The sequence below is a fragment of the Balaenoptera borealis genome (assembly GCF_965194805.1).
Source record: "Balaenoptera borealis genome assembly, chromosome: 19".
Taxonomy (NCBI): domain Eukaryota; kingdom Metazoa; phylum Chordata; class Mammalia; order Artiodactyla; family Balaenopteridae; genus Balaenoptera; species Balaenoptera borealis.
Genome location: NC_138878.1, coordinates 68,707,229 through 68,732,146, shown reverse-complemented (window position 1 = coordinate 68,732,146; position 24,918 = coordinate 68,707,229). Strand labels below are relative to the sequence as shown.

At 43.0% G+C, this 24,918-nt stretch overlaps 1 protein-coding gene across 6 annotated transcripts in view; it reads left to right on the top strand.

Moving 5' to 3' along the window:
- LOC309617240 (zinc finger protein 587B-like) overlaps positions 1 to 24,918 on the top strand; it is a 141,188-nt gene that overhangs the window by 69,902 nt on the left and 46,368 nt on the right. For all 6 annotated transcript variants that reach the window (XR_014237825.1, XR_014237826.1, XR_014237827.1 and 3 more), the window contains one exon: positions 2,616 to 24,817. The gene's annotated coding sequence lies outside the window, so the exon portion shown is untranslated. The remainder of the gene's footprint in view (positions 1 to 2,615; positions 24,818 to 24,918) is intronic.

Sequence of the window (24,918 nt, the reverse complement as noted above, 5' to 3'; positions counted from 1 at the left end):
GGCTTGCTTGACACAGGGTTACTGCAAACCTTCAATCTGTAAAAAAAATGCATTATCTGTGAAGCACAATAAAACAAGGTATGGCTGTACTTAGGTTGTTTCTAAACCTGGGCTATTGTGAATAATGCTGAAATGAACATGGGGGTGCAAATACCTCTTTGAGATATGGATTTTGTTTCCTCTGGATATACACATAGAATTGGGATTGTTGGACCATATAGTAGTTCTATTTTCAATTTTTAAGAAATTCCATACAGTTTTCCCTAACGGCTGTAACGATTTACAGTCCTACCAACAATGTAGAAGGCTTTCCTTTTCTTCACATCCTCGCGAACACCTATCTCTTGTCTTTTTGATAGTAGTGTTCCAAACAGGTGTGAGGTGATATCTCATTGTGGTTTGGATTTGCATTTCCCCAATGTTAGTGATGTTGAGCACCTTTTCATGTACCTGATGACCATTTGTATGTCTTTGGATAAATATCTATTCAGGTCCTTTGCCCATTTTTAATTGGATTCTTTAGTTTTTTATTGTTGAATTGTATGAGTTCTGATATTTTCTGGATATTAACCCCTTATCAGATAAATCCTTTGCAAGTATTTTCTCCTTTTCCTTAGGTTGTGCTTTCATTTTGTTTCCCTTGCTTTGCAGAAGGTTTTTGGCTTGATATACTCCCACTTGTTTATTTTTACTTTCATTGCTTGTGCTGTTGGTGTCATCCAAAAAAATCATTGCCAACACCAGTGTAAAGGAGCTTTTTCTCTGTGTTTTCTTCTAAATGTTTTACAATTTCAGTCTTACGTTTAAAAATTTTAATCCAATTCAAGTTAATTTTTGTGAGTGGTGTAAGATAAGGGTCTAGTTTTCATTTTTTTTGCATGTGGATATCCAGTGTTCCCATCACCATTTATGGAGGAGACTGTCCTTTATCCATTGTGTGTTCTTGAGGTGACTATCAAAGATGAGTTATATAAGCATGCCTTTATTTCTGGGCTCTCTATTCTGTTCCGTTGGTCTATGTGTCTGTTTTTATGCCAGTGCCATCATGTGTTAATTACCATAGCTTTGTAATATTTTGAAATCAGGAAGTGTGATGCCTCTAGCTTTGTCCTTCTTTCTCAAGATTGCTTTGACTATTTGGGATTTTTTGTGCTGCCGTACAAATTTTAGGATTGTTTACTCTATTTCTGTGGAAAATGTCATTGGACTTTCGATATGGATTGTTTTCAGTCTGTAAGTTGCTCTTGGTAAAATTAACAATATTCTTCCAATTTAAGAACACTGGATGTCTTTCCATTTATTTGTGTTTTCTTCAGTTTTTTCCATCGTTGTCTTATAGTTTTCCGAATACAGATATTTCATTGTTAGTTTATAGAAATGCAACTGCTTTTTGCATATTGATTTTGTATCCTGCAGCTTTACTGATATTGTTTAATAGTTTTAACAGATTTGGGTTGGAGGAGTCCCTAGGGTTTTCTATATATAAGAGCATATCTTCTGCAAACACAGACAGTTTTACTTATTTTGCGATTTTGATGCCTTTTTTTTTTTTTTTTTTTTTTTTTTGGATAACTATGTGTTCTGGCTAGGCCTTCCAGAACTGTGTTGAATAGAAATGTGGACAGTGGGCATCTTTGGCTTGTTCCAGATTTTAGAGGAAAGGCTTTTACCTTTTAACCTTTGAGTATAATATTAGTGTGGGCTTATTGTATATGGGTTTTTCGTATTGAGGTACATTCCTTCTATACCTAATTTGTTGAGAGTTTTTAATATGAAAGTATCCTCAATTTTGTTTAGTGCTTTTTCTGCATTTTTTGAGACATTCATACGATTTTTATCCTTCGTATGGTATGTCATGTTTTTTGTTTGTATATGAGGAACTATCATTGCATCCCAGGGATAAATGACACTTGATAATGATAATAGTGTAAGATTCTTCTTCTGCAGTAAAAGCACCAAGTCTTAACCACTGGATGACCGCCAGGGAATTACCCCAATTTTTTTTTTTATTATTCGATAGTGTAAGATTCTTGAATGTGCTGTTGAGTGGTTGTTAGGAATTTCTCATTCTATGGTCACCAAGGATTTTGGCCCGTAATTTTCCTTTCTTGTAGTTTGCATATCTTGCTTTTGTATCAGGGTAATGCTAGCCTCAGAAATTGAGTTTTGAAATGTTTCTTCTTAAGTGTTTTGGAAGAGTTGAGGAAGGATTGACATTAATTCTTCTTAAAATCTTTGGTAGAATTCACCAGTGAATCTATCTCATCCTGGACTTTTCTTTGTTGGGATTTTTTTAAATTAATGATTCAGGTTCCTTATTTGTTATTGGTCTATTCAGATTTTCTATTTCTTCATGACTCTTTGTTGGTAGGTTGTCTGTTTCAAAGAATTTATCCGTTTCTTCTAGTTTATCAAGTTTGTTGGCATTTAATTGTTCATAGTAGTTTCTTATGACCTTTGTCATAAGTAGCCACTTCCCCAATGGAATTACAAATCTCTTGTGTGGAAGAGCATCCCATCGACTCATTCTTAGATGTTACACATCACATTCATGATGATGTTGCCCCCTCCCTATAAAGTTAACGTGTACTTCACCAGCATTTATTTGCATTCAGGTTGCTGCTGTGGAGCAGAGGATGCAGAAGCACCCTTTCAACGAAGCATTTCTATAAGCATGTCACAGGCCAGGACTCCCAGGGCAGGCTCATTTTCCCAGAAGAGCCACCCGTGTAAGAAGTGTACTCTGGTCTTGAGAGGTATTTTTCACTTGGCTGAGCATGAAGAAGCACAACACAGCCAGAAAGTGTTCGGGTGTAGAATATGTATGAAACAATTTCATTTTAGTGCAAACCTCCAAAAACACCAGAAGCAGCATATGGAAGAGAAATCCTTCAGAAATGCTGTAGTCAGGGCCTTGTTTGTGAAGAGCTTCAAATGCCATGTGTCAGGAAAGCCCTTTACCTGTGAGGAAGTTGGGAAAGACTTTCTGGCCACCTTGGGACATCTCCAGCCACAGACCACTCACACCAGGGAGAAGCCAAACAAGATTGCCCAGCGTGAGGCAACTTTACCAAGCAGAGAAAGTCATTACAGCCAGGGAGAATGCAAGAAAGCCTTCAGCCTGAAACATGCACTTGTTCAGGACCAGGGTGTCCACCCTGGAAGACATTGTTTTGTGTGCAGTGAATGTGGGAAGACATTCAGGTACAAATCCTCATTTGTTGTACACCAGAGAGTGCATACTGGAGAAAGGCTTCATGTGTGTCGTGAATGTGGAAAGTCTTTCAGGCGAACCTCAACCCTCAATCTGCATCGAAGAATTCATACTGGGGCAAGGCAGTACAAGTGCAGCAGATGTGGGAAATCCTTTAACCAAAACTTTGTCCTTATTTATCCCTGGAGAAGTCACATTGGAGAAAATTGTTACTTGTGCAGTGAATGTGCGCAGTTTCCTAGCTGTAGATCCATCCTAATTCGACAACGGACAGTTCACACTGGAGAAAGGCGTTATGAGTGTACTCAATGTGGGATATCTTTTAGACGAAAATTTTACCTCATTGTACACTGGAGGGTTCACACAGGAGAAAGGCCTTATGATTGCAGTGAGTGTGGGAACTCTTTTAACAATAGCTCGGTGCTCATCCTACACCAGCGAGTACATAAAGGGGAAAGGCCTTTTGCTTGCAGTGAATGTGGGAAATCTTTTACCAATAGCTCGATACTCATTCTCCACCGGAGAGTTCACACAGGAAAAAGGCCTTATGAGTGCAATGAGTGTTGGAAATCCTTTAGTCGTCAATCTTACCTCACTCAGCACTGGAAGGTTCATAGTGGAAAAAGGCCTTATGAATGCAGTGAATGTGGGAAATCTTTTATGTCTCGCCGTGGCCTCCATTATCATCAGAGAGTTCACACTGGATCAAGGCCTTATGAATGTAGTGAATGTGGGAAATCTTTTACTTCTCACTCTGGCCTTCGTTATCATCAAAGAGTTCACACAGGAGAAAGGCCTTATGAGTGCAGTGAGTGCGGAAAATGTTTTACCTCCAGCTCTGCCCTGTGTTATCATCAGAAGACTCATGCTGGAGATAGGCCTTATGAGTGCACCGTATGTGGGAAATGTTTTTCCTCTGGTTCCACCCTCAGTAATCATCAGAGAGTTCACACTGGAGAAAGGCCTTATGTGTGCAGTCAATGTGGGAAATCTTTTTTCTCTAGTTCCAACCTCAGTAATCATCAGAGAATTCACACAGGAGAAAGGCCTTATGTGTGCAGTGAATGTGGGAAATCCTTTATTCAAAGGTGTTCCCTTCTTAAACACCAGAGAGTTCACACAGGAGAAAGGCCTTATGTGTGCAGTGAATGTGGGAAATCCTTCACCCAAAGATGTCACTTTCTTATACACCAGAGAGTTCACACAGGAGAAAGGCCTTACAAGTGCAGTGAATGCGGGAAATCTTTTTCCACTAGTTACAACCTCAGTAATCATCAGAGAATTCACACAGGAGAAAGGCCTTATTTGTGCAGTGAATGTGGGAAATCGTTTATCCAAAGATCTTACCTTCTTATACACCAGAGAGTTCACACAGGAGAAAGGCCTTATAAGTGTAATGAATGTGGGAAATCTTTTACCACTAGGAGGAACCTTCGTTATCATCAGGGAGTTCACACTGGATAAAGGCCTTATGATTGCAGTGAATGTGGGAAGTCTTATATCTATAGTTCCATCCTCCAGGAACATCAGAGAATTCATGTAATCAAAAGGTCTTATGGGGGCTTCCCTGGTGGCTCAGTGGTTAAGAATCTGCCTGCCAATGCAGGGGACACGGGTTCGAACCCTGGTCTGGGAAGATCCCACATGCTGCGGAGCAACTAAGCCTGTGCATCACAGCGACTGAGCCTGCGCTCTAGAGCCCGCAAGCCACAACTACTGAAGCCCGCATGCCTAGAGCCCGTGCTCCGCAACGAAGAGTAGCCCCCACTTGCCACAACTAGAGAAAGCCCGCACCCAGCAACAAAGACCCAACTCAGCCATAAATTTAAAAAAATAAAAAATAAAAAAATAAATATTTCTAAAAAGGTCTTATGAATGCACTGTATATGGAAATTCGTTTAGAGCAAATTCTTATCTCACTGAACACTGTAGAGTTCACAATGCAGCAAAGCCTTATGCATGCAGTGAATGTGGGAAATCTTTTTCATCTAGGTCCAGACTCTGTTATCATCAGAGTGTTATGATCAGAACAGGGTCAAGGCCTTATGAGTATAACGAATGTGGGAAATCTTTTTTGAAGAGTTCTTCACTCATGCAATATCACGGAATTCACACAGGGGAAAGGCCTTATGAGTGCAGTGAATGTGGGAAATCTTTTACTTTTAGATTTTACTTCATCATCTTCAGATGGTTCACACAGGAGAAAGTACTTATGACTACAGTAAATGTGGGAAATCCTTTAGGGATAATTCTCAATTAAGTCAGTACTGCAGAGCTCACACTGGAGAAAGCCGTTATGAGTGCACTGTATTTGGGAAATTATTTAGCCATAAATCTCACCTTTCTCAATACTGGAGACTTTATGCTAGAAAAAGGTCTTATGAGTGCAATGAGTGAAGGAAATCTTTTACCTGTATTTCTAGTCTTCATTATCATTAGAGAGTTCATATAGGATGAAGACCTTATGAGTGTAAGGAATGTGGGAACTCTTTTTCCCATAGGTCAGCGCTCATTTGACATGGGAGAGTTCACACAGGAGAAAGGCCTTATGAGTGCAGTGAATGTGGGATATCTTTTATCCAAAGATGTCACCTAATACACCAGAGAGTTCACACAGGAGAAAGGCTTTATGAGTGTAGTGACTGTGAGAAATCTTTTACTACTGGGTCTGGCCTCCATGATCATCTGAGAGTTCACACTGGAGAAAAGCCTTATGAGTGCAGTGAATGTGGGCAATCTTTTTCATCTAGGTCTGGTTTCCATTAACATCAGAGTTCACACAGGATCAAGGCCATATGAGTGTAGTGAATATGGGAAATCTTTTATTTGTAGTTTCATTCTCCATGAACATCAGAGAATTCACACTAACAAGAGGCCTTATAATGCACTGAAAGTGGGGAGTCCTTTAGAGCAAATTCTTATCTCATTGAACACTATAGAATTCATACTGGAGAAAAGCCTTATAAATGCAGTGAATGTGGGAAATCTTTTTCGTCTATGTCCGGCTTCTGTTAGTTCACACAGGATCAAGGCCATATGAGGGTAGTGAATGTGGGAAATCTTTTCCCCAGAGCTCTGCAGTCCTTCACCATCAGTGTTCACAGTCCTTCACCATCAGTGTTCACAGAGGTGAAAGGCCTCAAGTGTCTGGTGAATGTGGGAAATCCTTTACCTCTAGTTCCACCCTTTATTCATATCAGAGAGTTCACAGGAAAAGCCCTATTCGTGCCAGGAATTTGGGGAATTCTTTCCTAAAGAATTTTCCTCATTATACATGGTAGAGTTTACACTGGAGAAAGGCCTTGAGCATGCAAGGAAATGTGCAATTTTCTAGTTCAGGGTAACAACGTTGGAAGAAACTGAGGAGCCGCCCATCTGAATTCAATCTCATATATCCAGTTGTCCACAGGGGGAGATACCCCTTAAGTTTCAGTTGTGTGGGAAGCATGTGTGGCTATATTGCACCTTGTAATCTGTCCAGGGCTTTCCCCAGATTTATGTCACTGCCCGTTTCTGTGGCCATTTTACCTCTATCACCTGGCAGGTCCACACAGTGTGCATCAGTCACCAGCCCAGTGCGCTCAGGGAAACTGACCTCTGTTCTTCCACGTGTTGGAGCAAGCCAGGAGTAGTAGCCCAGTCCCTTCAGGGTTGGTGTTCCCCCCTCTTTGACTAGATGTACAAAAGCCTGAAGGAATGTTGTCCCGGAGAACGTCATATGAATTCAGCTGACAATGTGCAGAGAAGGACAACGTTTTCCAGGGACATGTACTCACATGCTCAGTTTTTCTGTCTAGCAAGTCACCAACCCAAACTGTGTGCCACACATTGTTTTGGTTTGTATAATATGGATGCCTTACTGTTTAAGGCCTATTTTGTTTTGGAGTTCTTTGTACGGCTAGAGGTTTTTTATAAGGAGATTTGGGCTCCACAGGCATGGGCCTCAGGGAGGATAGTATGATGGCAAAAAGTGGCTTGCCATTTTTGGCCAAATTTTCATTGGTGCCAGTGAAGTCGTAGGAGAGAGGGCAGGGCTTTTTGGTCCTCATTTGAAGCCTGGATGCTATGAGTTTTAGGAGACTCATACATCACCCTGAAGAGGAGTAAGATGTGACAACCTCAAGTTCTTGGAGCAGCATGAATTTTTTCTCCTGTTCACAGGGGGTATCACAAGAGATGTCAGCACTGTTGAGAAGAATCTCCTCCCTTGGTTTTGCCAAGAGCATGTGCCCTGATGTCCACAATTCCATGGGTGACAGTCACTGGCTGTAAGACTATAGGGGCCAGGGGAAACTGGAACTGCTACAGAAACTGGGTTAGTAGGGAGCAGAGGAGACAGCAGCCAGCTCATTGGAATGTGCCTCTTCTAAAAGTGCATCCACAGATGTCTTTGTGACGATGACCGATGTGCACGATCCGCGTGTACACAAATCTCAGGACCTCCAGCCATGTTTATCTTGTGTAGCTGAGGTCATTGTCAGAGAAGATAATTGGAAAGTTTTGTGGATTTTTGTAACCTCCCTGCAATGTTCGCCTCAAGGCCGTTGCTGCACAGGCAGAAAAAAGAAAGGTAGAGAAAAGTAGTCCAGGGATGTGGCTCTTGTGAGCCAGCCAGCATTCCTGTTGACTGAAGTGGAAATGTCCTTTATTACTCGCCAGTGTTTGCTGCCACTGAGGCAAGACTGACCCCCAGAGGGCATGACAAAAAGATGGTGGAGTCAGTGTAGGGCTGTCAAATCTATTTTCCAAAAAAGTGGGGCATACAGATTTTGTTTATCTTAAAGTGGTTTTTTTAAAGCTTTATTTAGGTGTAATTTACATGTAGTAAAGTACACATATTTAAAGTGAAATATTTGGTAAATATTGACATACACATGATACCTGTGAAAACATCATCACAGTCATGGTAATGACCATATCTCTCACCATGTATTTGTCTGATGTCCTTTTACAGTCTCTGTGTCCCTGCCCTTTACAGCCCTCCAAGCCACCATTGATTTATTTTCCATTATAATAGATACCTTTACTTTTTCTATAATTTATATGATGGAATCCTTAAATGTTTACTCTCTTTTTTCTGGTTTCTTTTATATTTTGTAATTATTTTGTTATATGATGTTATATTTGTTATATAGATGTTATGTGAGTAGTTCATCCCTCCCTTTTATCTTCTCTTTTGGTTCAGTACTCTTATCTTTAGATATACCGCTATTTATCCATTCACTTGTTTATGTACATTTTGGGTATTTCCAGATTTTGACTGTAGAAAATAAACTGGTGCAAACATTTGTGTACAGTTCTTAATATGGATATTTGTTTCATTTATCTTTTGTTCAAAAAATTAGATTGCAGTGTCTGAATCATGATGTAAGTGACTATTTAGCTTTTGAAGAAACTAACAAATTCTGACTAAATAATTGTGTTTTTTACATTTTTACCAGCACTGTATGAGGGTTCCATTTTCTCCATGTCCTAGCGAATACTTATTTGGTCAGTCGTTTTTAATTTTAACCCTTTTAATAAGTTTGTTACTCTGTTTCACTCTTGTTTTCATTGTATTTCCATAAGAATTCATGATTAGCATTTTTTCGGATGTTTGATAGCTTTTTTCATTTGCTGTCTTTTGTAAAATATCCAATTTTTATCTTCTATGTTATGAACTTTGGCTATTTTCTTCTTCTTTTTTTTTTAACAAGTAAGACATTGAAACAACAAAGATGTGTATTGGAGTGTCATCCATTTTCACTTGTTGAATAATGTGAGTGACTGTTTTATGGAAGAAATGCTTTCAGTACTGGAAGAACATGCCCTGAGTTTTTTCAGTTTTTTTGTTATGCACGGTGTAATGGACACATGTTACCATACACTTTTAAGATTAATTTGCCCTGGGAATTCCCTGACAGTCTAGTGGTTAGGACTCTGCTAGGGCCTGGCTTCGATCCCTGGTCAGGAAACTAAGATCCCACAAGCCACGCAGCACGGCCAAGGGGAAAAGAAGAAAAAGATTAATCTGCCCTAATATGTTGTCCATCAGTTTCTGAAGTCCAGACAGTGAATTATAACCTTGCTTTGTAGTGTTTGTCCATTTTCCTGCTCCATTATGGGGGTTGGTGGGTTGGAACAGGACTCTTAGATAGACTAAATGACATCAGGATGAACAGTACATTCTTTGAGTCTCCAAAGCCCGGTATGGAGGGAAATAGGAGGGCAGGGATCAGAGTCTCCAAGCCTGGGTCAGGCAACCTGGGTTTGTAGCCCAGATGTTGGATTCACATCCTGGATCCCGTTGCCTTGACTCACAGATAAATGAGTCACCTACCTTCTCCCCTCCCCCCACCCTCTGTAAACAGGGATAAGGAGTGTCTTGTCCCCTGGCCTTTAGAGGAGCTGCAGAGCCAAGGCGCCCATTCCCCATGAGGTAGGTACGCCTGTGGTGACACACCGAGCCCAGCCACTCCACGCTCCTCCTGACTAGCGGTCCGAACTGATGCCATGGAGCCACCCTCAGGAGGCCAGTGCTGCAGGGCACTGAGGTCTCGAGTGGGTTTCCCACCAGAGAATCTTTAGGTGACTTGTTGGAACTCCTTTAGGTTCAGTTCCTGACAGGGATGTGCAGGCAATGATGGCATTTAAATTGTTCTTTGTGAGGATCAATAAAAGGAAGAGACTGGGACTTCCCTGGAGGTCCAGTGGTTAAGACTCTGTGCTTCCACTGTAGGGCGCACGGGTTTGATCCCTGGTCAGGGAAATAAGGTCCCACATGCAGTGCGATGCGGCCAAAAAAAAAAGAGACCAAACAAAGAGGCAGACCACTCGAGATTGGTAGGTGGCAGTTTTAATGGGCAAGGGAATTTATGAGGCTTGTCTTGGGTCTTGTCTTGACTACAAGATGTGTGGCTTTCCCCATACACCCACCAAACCTTCTTTTTATTCTTCCTTTCCTTCCTTCCTCCCTCTCTTCCTTTCTTTCTTTTCTTTTCTTTCATGCATGCTGTGCCGGGTCTTAGTTGTAGCATGCGGGATCTAGTTCCCTGACCAGGGATCAAACCCAGCCCCGTGCATTGGGAGCGCAGAGTCTTAGCCACTGGACCACCAGGGAAGTCGCCACCCACCAAATCTTAAAAGTTAGTATGGACGCCCTAACTGGATTCAGCCACATACACTGTCTAGATAGTCTCAACACCACATTTCTGTCTGAAGGCTGTATCCTTGGAGCAGCTTCTGGAAGTGGAGAAGGCAAGTGAATGCACATTGCAAGGACAGCAGAGTGACTGAGGGGCCTCCAGTTGCCCAGGTCCAGCCTGGGGAATCACCCAGCAGTCACGTCTTCTCAATGACCTCCTCCGACACTCTACCCGCCACCCTGTGACCGTCTCTGCAATCTCCCAAGCTCCCCTCTTCCACAGCTTACCCACATCCGTCGGCCATGGCTTTCTGTCGCATGGAGGTGGCTCGTTTGGCAGATACCTGGCTGTGCTGAAGGCAGATACCTAAGCAGCCACAGAGGCACAGGCAAGAAGAAACAGACTGACAGTGTTGCCAAACTCATCGTCATTTTTTTCCATCAAGAACTCGTGAAACTTGGCCTTTGTCATCGTGTGACTTCAATATGACGTTAGCCGACTCATGGGGTATGAACACGCCACATTCTGTAGTTAATGGTGCACGCGCCTCCTTGAGTGGTAGTAATAATGTCCACGGCCGTCCTACTTTGGAGGACAGCTTTTCTGTTTAGAAATATTTGAGTTTTCAATAAAGACAGGCTTTGTTGGCTGTCATTTGAGGCTGCCTGGGTGGAGTTTCTAAGAGCTGCTATGTGTGCTTTAACACCCTCCAGGCCGATGGAGGGGGATCACACCAGTGGGAAACAGAATGAACCCACCTAGAATTGTGGAGAGGGAGGTTGGCAACTGTTCCTGTGGGGTGGATTCTCCCCTGTGCCCAGGGAAAACCCAGGGTACAGCAGCCTGCCACCCAGGTGGAAACCATGGCCAAAGATTAGTGCCACACAACCATCAGGTCCCATTTAGGGCCACCCAGTGAATACTTGGCCAGTGCAACAAGTCAGTGACAAACTAGTTGCTATACTTCAGTATGATGGAGTGACTGCACAGTTCCAGTGATGTCCATGCCCTATCCCTGACCTCGTTAGGTTGGTTCTGTTTAGATTTTTCTGTTCCAGCATAGGGCTGTCTGGGTGCTCAGATGTCCATAACCTGGGGTAAGTCACATAAACCCCTCCCATTCTGCACACAGCCACCCATGGCTCTAATAATATTGTTGTTGTTGTTGTTTTAAATGATACTTGCAGTCATTTTGACAGGCTGCCTGTGTAGTTTGACAGAAAAAGAATACTCGTACCCATTGTTATGGGTCGTGTATGCCAAAGGCCAGGTCTCTGGATCAGTATTGATAATGTCAGATTGTTGACCTGAAACAAATAGACTGTCAGATATTTCTTCAATAAAGATGGGATTAGGGACTTCCCTGGTGGTCCAGTGGTTAAGAATCCGCCTGCCAATGCAGGGGACACAGGTTCGATCCTGGTCGGGGAACTAAGATCCCACATGCCATGGGGCAACTAAGCCCATGCGCTCTGGAACCCACACGCCACAATTAGAGAAGCCCTCATGCTGCAGTGAACATCCTACATGCCACAACAAAGACCTGACACAGCCAAATAAATAAATTTAAAAAAATAAAGATGGGCTTATTTGGGATCAGCAGAGAGTTACAAATCAGGGTCCATGACTATGGCAAGGCACATGCTATTTCCTGCATGACAAGGGCAGGGGAACACTTTTTAAAAAAATTATTTTATTTATTTTTCGCTGCATCGTGTCTTTGTTGCTGTGTGTGGGCTTTCTCTAGTTGTGGCGAGTGGGGGCTACTCTTCATTGCAGTGCGCGGGCTTCTCGTTGCAGTGGCTTCCTTGTTGCAGAGCACGGGCTCTAGGCACGCAGGCTTCAGTGGTTGTGGCACCCGGGCTAAGTAGTTGTGGCTCGTGGGCTCTAGAGTGCAGGCTCAGTAGTTGTGGCACACGGGTTTAGTTGCTCTGCAGCATGTGGGATCTTCCTGGACCAGGGCTCGAACCCGGGTCCCCTGCATTGGCAGGCGGATTCTTAGCCACTGAGCCACTAGGGTAGCCCCGGAACACTTTTATAGAGAGGAAAAGGGAGTTGGGAGGGCTGTAGTAAACAAAGAGTCCATGGCTTTTCATTGGCTGAGTCTTTGCCAGGAAAGGAGTCTTTCCTCTTCCTGTTGGACATTGCAGGGCATGAGATCTCCCCTTTCTGGTCTCCAAACTGTATTTAATTGAGGCTTCCGTTTATTGTTTTACATTTACCTTTCTTTTATATAAGTTAATGTTTTTATTGGAGTATAGTTGCTTTACAATGTTGTGTTCGTTTCTGCTGTACAGCAAAGTGAATCAGCCATACATATACATATAACCACTCTATTCTAGACTCCATTGCCATATAGGTCATTATAGAGCACCAAATAGAGTTCCCTGTGCTATACAGTAGGTTCTTATTAGTTATCTTTTATATATAGTAGTGTGTACATGTCAATCCCAGTCTCCCAGTTTATCCTCACCCCCCAGCCCTTTCCCCTTTGGTTACCATAAGTTTTCTACATCTGTGACTCAATTTCTGTTTTGTAAATAGGTTCATTTGTACCATTTTCTTAGATTCCACATATAAGTGACGTCATATGATATTTGTCTTTCTCTGTCTGACTTACTGCACTCAGTATGACAATCTCTAGGTCCATCCATGTTGCTGCAAATGGCATTTTTTCATTTTTTTATGGCTGAGTAATATTCCATGGTATATATGTACCACATCTTCTTTATCCATTCATGTGTTGATGGACATTTAGGTTGCTTCCATGTCTTGGCTGTTGTAAACAGTGCTGCTATGAACATTGGGGTGCATGTATCCTTTCGAATTACTGTTTCCTCTGGATATATGCCCAGGAGTGGGATTGCTGGATCATATGGTAGCTCTATTTTTAGTTTTTTAAGGAACCTCCATTCTATTTTCCACAGTGGCTGCACCAATTTACATTCCCACCAATAGTGTAGGAGAGGTCCCTTTTCTCCACACCCTCTCCACCATTTATTGTTTGTAGATTTTTTGATGATGGCCATTCTAACGGGTGTGAGGTGATACCTCATTTTAGTTTCGATTTACGTTTCTCTAATAATTAGTGCTGTTGAACATCTTTTCATGTACATTTACCCTTTTGAACAAGATCCTTGACGGCATCACCAAACAAAAAGCAGATTTTCTAGTTTCAGTGACTTTTTGTCCCTCAGTGTCAGGAAAGAGCTTTTTTGGCTGTAGTATCTCAAGTCATATGGAAACTGCACAGATTAAATACCTATTAAGGTCACATTTAAGTCTTAGGCACTTTTATCTAAAGTCGATATGTTATCAAGATCATAAACCTTCGAGATCTTATGAAGCATTATGCTATCACCAAAGGTTTGGTGACAAATTTCTAACAGGCTTGGTCCAGATACCTTGGGAAAGCTGTCTGATCAGATGTCCTCTGCTTCAATTCTGGGAAATCTTTTTTTTTTTTTTTTTTTGGCTGTGCTGGGTCTTAGTCGCAGCATGCGGGGTCTTTAGTTGTGGCAGGTGGGATGTACAGGCACTCCCACACCCAACAGTTGAATTGATGATTTTTTGTCTGGCAAGTGAGTGGACCCACTGTATAAAGGAATTTCCACTAGGTGCTATTCCCATGACCAGATACCATGTGAGCAGCAGATGCCTCAGGTGAAAAAGGCAGATGTGTAGTAGCACCTTGCCTGGGGAGGTCTTCCTCTTCTGTAAGAATTACACTTGTGACCTGATCGATAAATGGTAACGTGGCTGCAGCTTTAGGAATCTGACCTGGCTGTGCAAACCATACGTGCTGGCCCAGGGAGAGAGCTCTGGCAGGCATAAGGAGATGGACTGGGGGTGGATACGCCCCGCCAGGACCACTGCCTTCTTCTTTCTCTCAGCGGTGCACATTTCTTCCAGCTATGATGCATTTCCACAGGGCCAGCTTGCAGCAGGATGACCCGGTCCCAGTGGAGGCTTAGTATAGTAGCTCCCATTCACCCAGGGGTGTTAAGTAACTCACCCACCCCAGTGGGACATGCCACTGCAAATCGCAATAGATAACTCCTTTCCCAGGCGTGATGGGGAACACTGATCCGTGGTGAGAGTTGGGGACAGTGGCTGTTTCCTTTGACTTCCGCTCCTTGGCAGGGACCCCCAGTCTGGCACATGGGGCAACAGGTCCTACTGGTTGACCATTCAAAAGTATTAAAGCCTGGGACAGTACTTTAGTTCACCCAGCCAGGTGGTCTCACCTGTTAGTGATTTAATCTGCTGCTTTAATACTCCATTTTTCCTTCCTACCAACCCTGCTGCTTGCGGGTTACAGGGGAAATAGAACCTCCACTCAATGCCAAGTTCTTTTGCTCAGTCTTGCACATCACGACCTTTGAGATGTGACCCCCGATCACCATCTGTTGGATGAGAGTATGCATGCATGTGACTCAGCCCTTCCAATTCCCTGCTAGTGGCCAACTGGTTTCCCTGGCACCAGGAGGCAGCTTGGGTTAAACCCGACACAGTGTCCACACAAACCAAGGCGTATTTAGAACCTTCACTCGCAGAGAGGAGGCCAGTGTAATCATTTGCCAGCCACTCCCTGGTCGGCAACTCCATAGATGGCCCCAGACTCCTTTGACAATTGCCTTGGACGTTGTTTAGAACACCCTGAGAAAGCTCTTCCTTTTTCCTTTCTGTTTCCTCCTGGTTGTTGTCAAGAGAAAGCCTCTGTGTGATGCTGAGTCTCTAATGCCTACACCCCCGTTACTAATTTCCTTTTTCAGCAGAGGGAGCAGGCCTAACAAGCCCCGTGAGCTCCCTGGGATGGTGGAGCATTATTTTGATTTCATGAGTGTATTTTCATGGTGAACTTCATTTGTGGGAAGTCAGGCTTGTTTTCCTAATTAGCAGAGAAGCAAACACCCTTCTTAGAATACAATCTAAAAAAAAAAAAAAAAAGAATACAATCTATTTAAGACGGTGTACATCAGTTTAAAGAGAATAAAATTAGTAACGATTATCACAGCTAAGGTCCCCTTTTCCTTTCAGCTGTCATACTGTAAACAATGACCTTTCTGTGGTCTATTTAGTACCACATTAATGCTTTTTGGTGGTGATTTCACTGTTGAAAATGGCGCTTAAGTGTAGTCTTTATGTGCTGTGTGGTGTTCCTAACCTAAGCACAAGGCTGTGTGATGTGTCTTAGAAAGAAAATAGGTGTTAGATCAGCTTTGTTGAGTCATGAGTTACAGTGCTGTTGGCTGTGAGTTCAATGTTCATATGACAACAATACATAGCAAGGTGTCTTTGGATAGGAACACGCATGAAACAATGTTATATATTGATCAGTTGGCAAACAAGCTGTGACCCAAGGTTCTTGGGAACACAAATCTGTATTTCCTCTAAAAGCAATGGTTTTCGATGCAGAAATCAGTAGTGCAAACACTTAATTAGTGCAACGAAAAGACTGCTTTTGAGAACATAACTTCCATGAATAATGGTGGTTTTATAAAACATAGCTACCATGATAATGAGAAGTGACTGTACTTTTTTTTGGCCTCACCACATGGCGTGCAGGATCTTATTAGTTCCCCGATCAGCGATCAAACCTGCGACCCCACAGTGAAAGGGTGGAGTCCTAACCACTGCACCATCAGGGAAGTCCCTGACTGTACTTTAATACTGTTTTTTTTTTTCTTGGCCACGCTGCTCAGCTGGTGGGAACCTTAGTTCCCTGACCAAGGATTGAACTTGGGGCCACAGCAGTGAAAGCGAGGAGTCCTAACCACTGGACCGCCAGGGGATTCCTGCTAATACGTTTATTTTTAAAACACAGGTGATTCTCACCATTTCTCATTCCTAATCATTATATTGTGTTTTACCATTATGTATGTTCCTGAGGTTGTGACTACCGAATCAGTGTGTTGGGAACAGAATACCAAGTTGTGTTTCTGCACATCTCTTTCCAATTCCATGTTGTGTGACGTTGTGACAGCTTGAGATGGGCCGTGGAGGGAGTATTTACATGAGGGATATTGATAAACACTACCAACCCGGGCTTGTTCTATTGATGTTTAGACATTAGAAAGTGATGCACAATATGTTAATAAAGCAGATTACACTAAAGTGTATGGTGTCTATGGCTGTTACGTTATGAATAGCACAAAACATTGAGGATATAGTCTTCAGTTCTCAAAAACAATTGTTATTTTAAAAAAAATTGTTATAGACTTATTTGTGTCCCATGGCCCAATTTATAGTTGAAGCTTTAACACTAATCCAACTGTATCTGGAGTTAGGGCATTCAAAGAAGTAATTAAGGTTAAATGAGATCATTAGGGTGGGCCTCTAACACAACATAATTACTGTTTTTATAATGAAAGGGAAAGACACCAGGGAGGCAGTCATACAGAGAAAAGCCACGTAAGGACACAGCAAGATGGCGGCCGTCTGCAAGCCAAGGAGAGAGCCCTCAGGAGAAACCATCCTCGATGGCCCCTTGAACTCCGTCTTCTAGCTTCCAGACCCAGATCCAGATTCCTCTGTGCGTAGATGCATAGAGAGAGCGCCCTCTGCTGTCTCTTCCTCTTCTAATAAGGACACTAGTCCTGTCAGATCAGGCCTTATTTACCCTGAACTACCTCCTTAAAGGCCCTATCTCCAAATATAGTCAAATTGGGCATTAGGCCTTCAAATAAGAATGGTGGCAGTGGGGAGAAGAGAGATAATTCGGTCTATAACACAGTACAGTACTTAGGTAAAGGTCTTTACCCCATGTGAACATTCTGATGTCTTAGGGGGAATTCCCTGGCAGTCCGGTTGTTAGGACTCTGGGCTTTCATTTTAGGGGGCACGGGTTCAATCCTTGGTCGGGGAACTAAGATCCCGCATACCGTGTGGCACGGTTAAAAAAAAAAAAATTTGATGTCTTAGGAAACTGGAGTTGGAAGCAAAGAATTTGCTACAATCTCTGCACTCATAGGGCCTTTCTCCAGTGTGAACCCTAGTGTTTAAAACAGATTTAGGCTCTGTTGGGACTTCCCTGGTGGTCCAGTGGGTAAGACTCCATGCTGCCCATGCAGGGGGCCCGGGTTCGATCCCTGGTCGGGAAACTAGATCCCACATGCATGCCACAACTATTTGGCGCAGCCAAATAAATAAATATTTTATTTTAATTTTTTAAAATAAATTTACTTATTGATTTATGGCAGCGTTGGGTCTTCATTGCTGTGCGTGGGCTTTCTCTAGTTGCGGTGAGTGGGGGCTACTTTTCATTGCGGTGTGCAGGCTTCTCATTGTGGTGGCTTCTCTTGTTGCAAAGCACGGGCTCTAGGCACACGGGCTTCAGTAGTTGTGACATGCGGGCTCAGTAGTTGTGGCTCGCCAGCTCTAGAGCACAGGCTCAGTAGTTGTGGCTCATGGGCTTAGTTGTTCCGCGACATGTGGGATCTTCCCGGACCAGGGCTCGAGCCTATGTCCCCCGCATTGGCAGGCGGATTCCTAACCACTGTGACACCAGGGAAGTCCCTAAATAAATATTATTTTAAATAATAAAATAAAACAGATTTAGACTGTATAGGCAAGAAGGGCGAATGCCTTTCATATGAATTTCAAACTTTCTATGCCTCAGAGGGGACAGTTTGATGGTGGAAAATAGATTCCCAGTTTTGGCCAAGAATGGGTTGCTGTCCATGGGCCTCCTGGGAAAGAGGGCTGGGCTTTGTGGTCCTCATTTGGGGCCTGGATGCCATGAGTTTTAGAAGACTCAGAGGAGGGGTCAGTGTTACAATCTCAAGTGCCTCTGGGAGCAGCATGAATTTCCCCCCTTGTTCACAGGGCCTATCAGCACTGATGAGGGGAATGTCTTCTTCAGGTCTTGCCAAGAGCCGTGTCCCCTGACGTCCAGAGTTCAGCAGGTGATGTTCACTGGTTCTACGATCACAGAGTCATGGGCAACCATAATTGGTACAGCAACAGGGGAATAATAGGGAGTGAAGGAAACTGCAGCCGGTTGGATATAATGAGGAAGATGTGGGTGAAGGTTTTCAAAAGATACAAATGTCCAGTTAGAAAATAAATAATTCCTGGGCTTGTAATGTACAGCCTTGTGGCTAGAGTTAGTAACACTATATGACCCAAATGTAAGACTGGAAACCAGAAAACTCCTAGAAGAGAACATAGGTGGAACATTTTGACATAAATCATAGCAATATTTTTTTTTTGGATTTGTCTCCTAAAGCAAAGGAAATTAAAAATAAATAAATAAACAAACAAGTGGGGCCTAATTAAACTTAAAAACTTCTGCACAGCAAGGGAAACCATTGACAAAACAAAAAGAAAACCTACTGAATGGAAGAACATATTTGCAAATGATATGACCGATAAGGGGTTAATATCTAAAATATATAAACAGCTCATACATCCATTTCAACATCAAAAAAAGCGAACAGCCCGATTAAAAAAATGGGCAGAGGACCTGAATATGCATTTTTCCAAAGAAGACATACAGATGGCCAAGAGTCACATGAGAAGATGCTCAACATCACTAATTATTAGACAAATACAAATCAAAACCACAATGAGGTATCACCTCACACAGGTCAGAATGGCCATCATCAAAAAGTCTATAAATAATAAAGGCTAGAGAGGGTGTGGAGAAAAGGGAACCCTCCTACACTGTTGGTGGGAATGCAAATTGGTGCAGTATGGAGGTGCCTTAAAAAACTAAAAATAGCACTACCAGATGACCCAGTAATTCTACCCCTGGGTATTTATCCAAAAAAAGAAGACACTCATTCAAAAAGATACATGCATCCCTTTGTTCGTTGCAGCACTATTTACAATAGCCCAGATATGGAAACAGCCTAAGTGTCCATCAACAGATGAATGGATAAAGAAGGTGTGGTGCATATATACAATGGTATACTACTCAGCCACAAAAAAGAGTGAAATAATACCATTTGCAACAATATGGATGGACTTAGAGGGTATTATGCTAAGACAAAGAAAGACAATATGTATGATACCACTTATATGTGGAATCTAAAATATAAAACTCAGGAATTCAGTGGCAGTCCGATGGTTAGGTCTTGGTGCTTTCAATGCCAGGGGACCCTGCTTCAATCCCTGGTTGGGGACTAAGACCCCACAAGCCATGTGGTGTGGCCAATAAATAAATAAAATATAAAGCTCACCCCCCTCTTGTTTTCCAGAGATAATCTCTAGTCCCCATGCAGACAACATCATTGCTCTTACATGTGAAATGATAATCACTTCCCAGCAAGGTAGTGATTGTGGAATACAAAACCTTAACCTCAGTATTCAGACGTCCACTTTCCACATCTGTACATATGCTATCACTGCAGCGACCATCCTGGCAGCAAATGTAAATTTGGGAAGTGACCACTTTTCCCAGGTAAGTATCACATTCTTGGAAGGATAGATCCTATCTCAGAAAATTAAATAATAAATGCTGTATCGAAAAACAATTCAGATTTTTGGATTTGGAACAGAAATACTGACAAAGAGAGGCAGAAGGGATGTCTGAGGGTCCCGGAGGCATCGCCCCACCTCATCCACTTGTTTTAGGGCTGCCTAATATCTCTCCTCCATGTTTCCTCTCATAACCTGTCTGTACTTTTCTGCCTCTTTTCTCTGACCAAACACTGAACCTCATAACATCTATTATAATAGCTTAATTCCACGTGAAGTGAAGAGCAAGACTGTTTTACTTGTAATTTTTTGTGTACATGCAGTGTCTTTTTAGTAATAGTTGACTATGCATATTTTAGTCTTTTGGGTGGATGATTTTCAAATGGATCCTTAGGAGAATTTTAGTAACATGTCTGAAGAATGCAAGAGCAAAAACTTCCTGCCCCATTTTGTGAAAGGAAGAATACACTTAAACATGTGAACAAAAGAAGGTAAGTTAAAATAGTAAGGTAAGCAGGGATGTAAAGAATCTCTAAATGTTACCATGTATGAAAACATATTTTATATTTGCATAGTATCTTCATTACTATTAATATTATGATCCCTTCTCTCTAAAAAGATTTCTGGTGACCCTGAATCAATATAGATTTTTAATGTGTCATCTAGAAATCATGAGATGGCTTATTCTAACAAACCGTATTATGATCACTCTCATTCCCTAATGGGTATCTTCCTAATCCTTCTTGTGGAAATTGAAATTTTCTAGAGTCCCTTAGAAAATAAAACACAAATGTCCTAAGGAATCTGTTGTAGCCAATAAATTAATTTATGTTTTATGCATCTCGACTGCAATTTTTTTTATCTCCTAGGGATAATAAGGACAATATTCATTCAGATGCAACAAAATACACAAAGCAACTAATTTCAGGCCTTGAACGGTGGATAGCGTAGGGCTGTAACCTTGAGGGCTGTAATGAGAGGCCAGGTGCAGAGAGCCAGTGAATCCTAGCTTTCTCCTCCAGCAGAGGTATCCTCATCACTGGCCTCAGAGGCTGAGTCTCCACGCCTTCCTCCAGAGTTTGATACCCTCTGTGGCACCTGAACAGTGCCAACTCCAATGTCAGGACAACCTCAGAGACCAGTCCAGGACAGAACACAGCCAGGATGATAGGGCTTTTGTTGCTGCCTCCTGGACTTCATGGTGGGCTAGAAGGCCAAATGCAGCCCCAACCTGCATGACCAGATGGATCTGGATCCCAGGTCTTGGGACAGCTTCCTTATGCCCTGGACTTAATACCAGCAATACCTTGTACTGGGATTTGGCCTGGGGGACCTGAAATGCTGAGGAACTGGCCTAGGATGATGCCAGGTGCCTCAACAGAGTTTCCCATAGCCTAGAAGAGGGACCTTGCAGGGAGCAAGGGGAGATCAGTTCTGGCCTGGTTCCCGCCCTCCTGTAGCAGCCAGCCACAGAACATGCAGACAATGAAATGCAAAATAGGCAATTTGAGGTCTACTAAGTGTGGCAACAAGGAGACATCAAGTGTGAAATGAGGAAGTAAGCTTAGGATGTCTAAGATTTATTGCTAAGTGAGAAAAGGAAAGTACAGATCTGTATACAAAATACGTAGGACTTTATTTTTCCTGAGCCAACAACTTTTATAGGAAAATACCTGAACACAGACCCACATAGAATGACACACATAAATGCAGACACAATTCTAAAAGGATAATACTATAGTGCAAACCTCAGCTATTCCATTTATTTTTGCAATCCTCTTTACTCTGAATGTCCTCTTTAACTCTTCCTCCAACTGGGATTTGGTCAATGTTTTCAAGAATGAAGAAGGATCACAGTTTGGAGACAGACTCTTCAGAGTGACCATTCTTGTCGGGTACTGAGCTTAATTCCATGTCTTCTCAGACAACTGCTAAAACTTCTCGGAGATCTTAACTTTTTTCACCATTCACTTATGTTTCACCAGAACTATTTCTGCTACCATCTTTGAATCACTACTTAATTGTTATTAATAGCTTTCTGTAATTTGCATTTTACAGCTGCTTTTCTGAGATAATTTCGATTCCACGTGGAGGTCAGTCCCAGTAATGACTAGAAAAATAATCATTATTTTCCAGCAAAAAGATGAAATCATCTGTTTAAGATATTCCCAATATTTCAGTTGTTAAACAAAAGTCAGCTGAGTAAATTTGAAGATCTAATTGGCTTTATTAGGTGATTCATGTATTGGGTAGCATTCTGTCTAGCAACTAGAAGGATGCTCTAAGGGGCTGCACAAAATGGAAGGTTTTTATAGGCAGAAGTGGGGGGGGGGGGCAAGGATGTTGCCAAAAAGAAAAGGATTATTTTAAGGCTGAAACATCTTTGGTGGGGAAAGGAATGGCACAGGTTTTGTCATGCTCATTGCCTCTTCTTCCTCAGGGGGAAGATAGAGAGGGCCCACAGATTACCTCATTGGTGCTGGCCAAGAAATTCCAAACTGGTTGATTATGATTACGTTTCTCAGAAAGGTTGAAACTGCAATTAGGTTAGGTATTAAGTCTAGTTTTGGAATCATGGTCTTTAGCACAAGTGATGTCATTTTGGGCCTGTGGTTTTTCTCTTTAACAAGGTGTTGAGAGCATGTTTTGCTATATGTTCCACATTTGTTTCCTTATTCTCTGTTTGAGATTGATTTCAGATTCCTGAAGGAATTGAATATGTGTCAGGTTATGGATTAAGAGATATTCAGTAGATAAGTGTTTCATAATTGGATACAATTATTAATTATAATAGAGGAGAAATGTTTTATGCAAGAATCACTGATGGAGATCCATCTTTCCACTCCTGCTTCAGGCTGATGAACATCCCTCTTCTATCCTCCATGTTCTGGCCCTATCTGGAGTTGTTTTTCTCTTGTCCCTGACCAAGTGTACATGAACTGACAAAAAATGAATCTAAAGCTTGAGAGTGCATACCTTTGAACTACAAAACAATAATGTTTATTAGCTTCAGCTTCCAGTGGAGTCATTTTGTGTCTTAATTACTGTATGGAATGATACATGCCTTTAGATTTGTGACCACTGAGAGCATCTCAAATGATATTTTTAGACTCTGGGAACATGCTGAGCTGCTTCACTGAGTCTGAAATAATGTCTCCAAATGAAACTGAGTCCCCCTCAAATGGAGTTCCCTTACAAAGTTTATGATTAATCTCTCTATCCAAAACCTTATTCCCTTTCTTATCCCCTATAACCTCAATCCTGGGCTAACTGAACACTAATCAATCAGAATCAGACGACTAAAATTGCTGTTGTCAATAACATCACCGTAGGCACTAAAAATGCTCTTATAGATATCATTAACATACAAACTCAGGTTGTTTCTCTAGAGCAAGATTAGCTAACAGACCCCCGAGCCATGGACCACGTGGCCAGAGAATTATAAACCAGAGACATCCTGATTCCCATATCCACGATTAAGAAGTGTCACAAGATGATTAATCCTGGCCTCTTCTTCTTCCCCTTTAAAAAATACCCCTAACTCAGGGGCTTCCCTGGTGGTCCAGTGGTAAAGACTCCGCGTTAACAATGCAGGGGGTGCAAGTTCGATCCCTGGTGGGGGAGGTAAAATCCCACATGCCGGGTGGTATGGCCAAAAAAACAAACAAACAAAAACACCACCCCTAACTCAAAGACCGCATGGGAGTGGATCTGAGGCCTGTCCTCCACTCCATTCCTTGGTGCCCTGCAGTAAATGCTGTTCTTTCCTTAACCACAACCAGGTGGCAGTAGATTGGCTTTGTGAAGCCAGCGGACTAAGTTCCATTTGGTAACACAAACAGCAGCACTCCCACAGATTTTAGTATGGTCCTTTTATGAAGAACAAAATATATCCTTAGAACTGGAGTCACTGTTTTCCTGTTTTCCAGCACCGCTCATTGTGGAGTTTAGCCTTTTCTCTGAACTTCTGGTAGGTTTGTGCATCTATGTGAACTACATTACCCAGAATGCTCAACGGAAAAGGGCAGTATGAGTAACCAACGAGTTCTCAGAAAATAGGCAGTTTCCGTTTGAGGCGCAACTTGTAGGGGCGGGACTTCCGGCCTCCTCCTCAAGGTGACCGTTTTAACTGCTCTGGGTCAGTTCAGCTCTGGAGCTCCGTGTTAGAAACGGGGTGACGGAACCGGGAAGGTCCGAGTAGAGACATAGTCCCCACTTCACAGAGGCGGGTCTGAGGCTCGGCGACGCCGCCCGTGAGCCCCGCGCCAGGCCCGCGAGAGGGGCCGCCGTGCCCTGGTCCCACTTCTCCCGCGGCTCCCGGCGCCGCTCCGCCCACAGAGTCCGATAGCGGCGGCGGCGTCGCTGAGGCACCAGCCTCAGGTAAACGGTCGTCCTTCAGGCCCTCACCCCACCAGGCACTAAAGCCCCGAATGCGGGGCACCTGCTCACGTGACCGCAGCCCAGGCCGCGGTGTCCAGGACGGTGAGGCGGTCGTGGGGTGGGGCTCTGTTTCCGACAGTGTAATGGCGCGTGGGAGAGGGTGACAGGCGGAGGGACCCGCAGGTGCAAAGGCTTGGAGGTCGGATTGAGCCGGGAGGATTCGGGAAACCTGGGGTCCATCTGATGTCTGCAGGACACAAAGAAGGTGAAGCGGAGTCATACCTGGACTGTCAGGCTGAGGGTTGTATCTTTATTGTGAGGACCTAAGAAGGCATGGAGAATTTTGAACAAAAGGGGAACAGGATTTACATTAGCGTTTTAAATGTTTCCCAAGGCCCTTCAAAGGAAAAACAGATTTGAGGGGAGTGGTGAGGACATTGAGGCACCAGGAGGTTGAATCTTTGTTCAAGGCCATGCTGCTGGTAAAGGGTGATACAGAGCACCGAGGAACAGGGGTCAGACGACCAACCTGAAGTCGTCTGGCTCCAAGGCCAGGCAAAGAAGGATACAGGGTGGCATGAGCCTCAACGTTTCTAACCCACAGTTACATTCTTCTAAGGCCTGTCTCTTCCCACAGAGTCCGAAGGCTGCAGAAGTACCTATGGAAACAAAACAGGTATGTAGTGGGTGTCCTAGTTCCTTACTGGCTCCAACTCTCACTCAGATGCTTTCTGGTTTGTGGTGTCCTGGGACTCTTATGTGCCATTTTCCCAGTCG